At 34.9% G+C, this 5,034-nt stretch overlaps 1 long non-coding RNA gene across 4 annotated transcripts; it reads left to right on the forward strand.

Moving 5' to 3' along the window:
- The first annotated feature begins 484 nt into the window (after window positions 1-484).
- Window positions 485-4,820, forward strand: LOC141622882 (uncharacterized). 4 transcript variants are annotated; one of them, XR_012533128.1, is made up of 7 exons: window positions 485-720; window positions 929-1,041; window positions 1,572-1,646; window positions 1,851-1,912; window positions 2,250-2,425; window positions 3,599-3,669; window positions 4,494-4,820. It is a non-coding gene; the product is annotated as an uncharacterized LOC141622882 (long non-coding RNA). The 4 variants fall into 4 exon arrangements; XR_012533130.1 differs by having other exon boundaries at window positions 2,276-2,425; XR_012533129.1 differs by lacking the exon at window positions 1,572-1,646 and having other exon boundaries at window positions 486-720.
- Window positions 4,821-5,034: the final 214 nt, after the last annotated feature.

Here is a 5,034-nt window from a genome sequence, read left to right on the forward strand (position 1 = left end):
GGCTTTGAAGACATCTTTACGGTTTTGAAATCTTATCCAGCTCAAATCTAACAAAAAATAATATAAAAAGGAAAGTGAGATATAACTGTACAAGCACTTGAATTATAAACTTCAACTAAATATCAATATCAATATCAATTATTTCATTGATTACGCACTATAATATACTATCAATATCAATAACTAGGTGTTTAGCAATTACGCTCTTATAAAACAAATATTAGGTGAAAATGACACCATCCAAAAGCGTAGCACCGATCCCTTCCTTACCTTACCTTAAATGTGTATGCTCCAAGTTACTATTCACTAATGAATAGTAACTTCAGAAATGAATAGTAACACTAATGTGTGTTGGGTTGTTTTCTGGGCTTGTTTTTGAGATGTTTTGCAGTTGGGCTTTTTCCTGGCTTTCGGTCCTCAATACCGAGTTATCACCTTTGGCCCAAAACTCTTCTCATAGTTCAGATCCGGTCTCTCTTTTGCACCGTCTCCTTACTACCAACCTCTCATTTAGCCTGTGTATTCCTCTCCTCCACCCATTTTCTTTCTTTGCTCTCCTCCATTCATTTTGTTCTTTCTACGTACACTTCCTCCTACTGATTCCATCATCTCCCCTCATCATCTGCATTTTTCTTCACCATCTAATCTTACCGTCACCTTCGTTGTTCTTCTTTGCTTCCCAAACTACCAACAACAAGACACCTTTTTGTTTGATTTGAGGTAAGTCTTTATTTCTCATCTTTTTAAAAAAATTGTAACCCTAACTTTTAATTTTTTTCATTATAAGCTATTGTTCAGTTAGAGTTTCTTGATTTAGCTCATAATCTAAGATTTCGTGTAATTATGGTTTATGAGTAATTGTTCGGTTAGGGTTTCTTGATTTAGTTCATAATTAATTCGATTAATTTAAGTTCCGAGTACTGAATAGGATGAGAAGGTTGCTGAGTGTTGGCTATCAATACGGGGGAACTTACCCTGTAGTTCCCAATGCTTATTACTGGACGGAGGTCAAAATCGCAAGAAACAACAAATAAAAATCTGGTAATTATTCCTTTTTTGTCCTATTTATCAAGCAAGTGTCAATTTAATTGCGAAGTATTTACTTTTTGTTGATTTAATAAGTATTTCAGTATGTAGTTGTAGCTCTATGCCTCAATGTATCCCCAATGCAATTTTGTGTGCAATTTTGTGCCTCTTAGAATTAGGGTTTTCAACATATATTGAAATTAAGAAGAATCAGAAGAAGTCTCAGCTTTTTTTTCTCTTTTTCATAATTTAGACTAACAGAGAAATTGTTGTGAATTGTCGAGGAAAGCAGAGAAAAAGTAGGATTACAAATACAGAGGTGAAGAAGAGAGTAAATTTAGAGGGAATGATTGAATTGCAGAGAAATGTTAAAGAGGAAAAGCTGATTATATAACTTGGAAATTAATATCTAAAGACAAGGTTGAGAAATTAGGAAATAAAGGATTTGCAGTTTGGATTTTGGAAAGTTTTGAGGTTATGGCAGTGTGGTGTGTGTTCGTCTAACGTTAATGTTAATCCTTACCCTGCCTTTTGTTTTGTCTCAGTGGAACAGAAGTGTCTTTGTCCACAGTTGAAGACATTGAAATATTATTTGTAGATATTACCGCCTATCTAAAAAGGTAGCACTGTGATTTATCTAAAGTGAGATAGTAGTCGTTGTCTACTTTTTTTAATGTACAATATATGTCACTTCAGCTCATGAGTTTCCAGTTTTATACTTTTATCCGTTGGGTGTATTTGTGTCATGATCTACTGGAATTACACATGATTCACTTTCATTTTGCACTTTCTTCTAATGAGGACTACTTTGACTTCTGCTGCAGATGTTGATTCTGAAAGTTTGTGTAGGTTTATCTCCTGTCTGTTTTTCATGCAAGGCCCTAAGGTAACGACTTACATATTGTGCAAACTAACTGGAAATGCCTTTGTCTTTTATTTTCTTTTAGGATATTCAAATCAATTCACTACGTTTCCTAAAACTTCACTCGAAAAGGAAATACAATGAACTCATGTGAATGGAGTAATATAGATAATTACCAGAATATAATACTCTGATCAAGATTATTTCATGGCTTTGTGACATGCATGATGGTTATGATTAAGACTTTCAAACAATTTTTTTCATGCTTATACGTATAGGTTGTTAGGATTTTGTTGGAATACATTGATCATTGAGTTGGATCAACGGTCTTTTTTAGAATTACAAACATTCTTGCTTTCAGTACGATTTGTCGATGGTGTGTTACAGCATCCACTGGCGCTTCGGGTCAAAGTTCAACAAGGGGAAATGTGACAAGAAGCTCTTTGCATGGTAATGAAGCGAGACTCCAGGCTCAGGCTGCAGCTGCCACGGTTTATAAGAAATCCTTGTTTACCCTTCCAACAAGACATTGATGTGGTGAGTTTCTGCCCCCCTCTCACTACATCCTGAATGTTCATGTTTTCTAAATTGGTACACAGACTACATAATACGCCAATTAAGCTTCTTGATAGTAAACAGTTATAATACGGTAATGAAGCTATGTCGTACTACCTCTGTCCCAGTCATTTGTTTACCTTTCCTTCCCGGACATCTGTTTACGCATTCCATTTTTGACTGTCTCACTCATTTGCTTACTTTTATTTTGGCACAAAGGCCGAAAAGAGGAGAGGGGGGGCCATTTGTAGATATAGTTGTTGGATGATTAGTGGATCAAGATGAGGTGGATGATCAAATATATCATGAAAAGTATTCCCAAATTATAAAGGTAAACAAATGAGTGAAACACTCAAACTTGGAATACGTAAACAAATGACCGGGACGGAGGGAGTACATGTTAATGAAATTTTTTTGTACTGGTTCTTAGCACTGACGAGAAAGCTTACATTTACAACATAAAAAATGTTCATGTTTTATTTTATCTGGAATGACACATTAAATCTAGGGATATTCTCTCGTGTACCCCTCAACTTTTTCATTTTCTATGATATACCCCTCTTTTCATGCAAAAAAACTTCGACCGTCAATAACTTTTGGCTACAAGTTCAGAATACGATAAACTTTTTTTCCAAATTGAACGTCTTTAAGAGTTCTTCCGTTTGAAAAAAAATTCACCGACGTCTCAACTCGTAGTCGGGAATTATGGTCGGTCAAAGTTTATTCGTTAAAAAATGTTTGACCAACCATAACTGCCGGCTAATAGTTCAAAAAGCGGTGAATTTTTTTTTCAAATTGAAGGCTTTGACGAGATAATTGGTTGGAAAATAAAATTACCGTTTTCTAAACTCGTAATAGAGAATTATTGTCGGTCAAAGTTTTTTTTGCGAAAAACGAGGGGTACACCATAGAAAACGAAAACGTTCAGGGGTACACGAGAGAATATCCCTTAAATCTATTAAACTTTACCTATATCTAGAAGTGTCCTGAAACCCTATCACTTCACCTTGTCCAATTAATGGCGATTTTGGTGTCTTACAACGTTTAACAGCACAACTTGAGCATAAACAACTTGGAGATGCCAGTGGGCAAATAAGTTTTCCTTGCCCCAGTTGCCTTCATTTGCTGTTTCACCTACCCTATTACCTAATGTAGGTGTGATCTCAGGTGGAATAAGTCATCTTCCAGTTGACTCCCAGAGAAATCTTATTGAACATCAGATTCAGGTACTGGTTTCCTTCATATCTGGCGCATATGGTATTCTTCATTCAACTCCTCCCTTTCAGATGTTGGTCTGTTAGATTTCTAAATGTACTACAGTACTTTACTATATGCTGTTAAGACTTGAGATTGGAATATTTTTGTTATTCCTTAAAATGATGATCACTGCCAATTGATGATTTGATTCTATTGGATTTGTGTTAATTACCGCTCCCTAGCCCTAATTATATATGACAGTTTTACAACCTTTTCGTGTTTTCTGTTTAATAATGATTGTTTAATAATGACTGAATAATCTTATGTACTCCCTCCGTCCCGGTCAATTGTTGTCCTTTGGTTTTGGCACAAAGACTAAGGAAAGAGGAGGGGGTCAATTATAAGATGACAAGTGGACCAAAATTGAGTGTGAAGGATCAAATTGCTCATCAAATGCATTCCTAAAATAGGAAGGACAATAATTGACTGAGACACCCCAAAATGGAATATGACAACAAATAACCGGGACGGAGGGAGTATTAAGTAAAAGTTGAAATGGTTATAAACCTTTTTCAATCACAAATGATATTTCATTGGAAAGTTTTTTCTTTAGAATGGTGCTAGGCTAGCTACAAAAAGTATATGTGGAAGTCCGCGTTAATTCTGAACCACTTGATTTTGGTTTTGTCATGTTACACTAGAACATTGCGATGGAGTTGGTTGATGAATTTGGTGATCAACAAGGCCTAAGAATTTTGTGGCGATGTTTGCGATGGTTTAATGTGGCAATGGTTACGTTCTCAATTTGCTATTAATGAAAATAGTTTATATTGAGTTTGTTTCAATGCTGCAGTTGTTTTCCTCAGCCAAGAGAAGGTGTGAAGATCGAACATGAGAAGAAGTTGGCAACGCTACATAGCCAAGAATACTAAGGTGAAGATGAAATCAAGTTGAACAAAGCTTAAACTTCAATAAAGAAATTACAGTCTCTAATTATTGTTACTTGTGGAGCTTTGCCACGGATAAGCATCAATTGACTTACTAATGATTAGTATAATTACATGTTTGATAAACACAATTGGTTAATGTTGAGCATCTTTAAAAGAATAACAGATGCAATATTTACTATACATTGTTCTTAGTTTCGTTTTACAATAAAACAAGTTATGCATTCCTTCAGTACCAAGTTTTAAAGTTATTATCTGTAGTTGAATATGGTTTGGGATGTGGGTTTATCTTACTCTACGAGCTAAGCCATATTTTTAATGTTTTACGTGTTCAATGTAATTATATTCTTTAACAACTAATCATCCAAACAGAAGGTGTAGTTATGTCTTAACAATCACGTTCTTGACAAGATTACATATGTATTATTTACAAGTACTTGTTTTGTT

Source organism: Silene latifolia, chromosome X (assembly GCF_048544455.1).
Source record: "Silene latifolia isolate original U9 population chromosome X, ASM4854445v1, whole genome shotgun sequence".
In the NCBI taxonomy this organism is placed as follows: Eukaryota; Viridiplantae; Streptophyta; class Magnoliopsida; order Caryophyllales; family Caryophyllaceae; genus Silene; species Silene latifolia.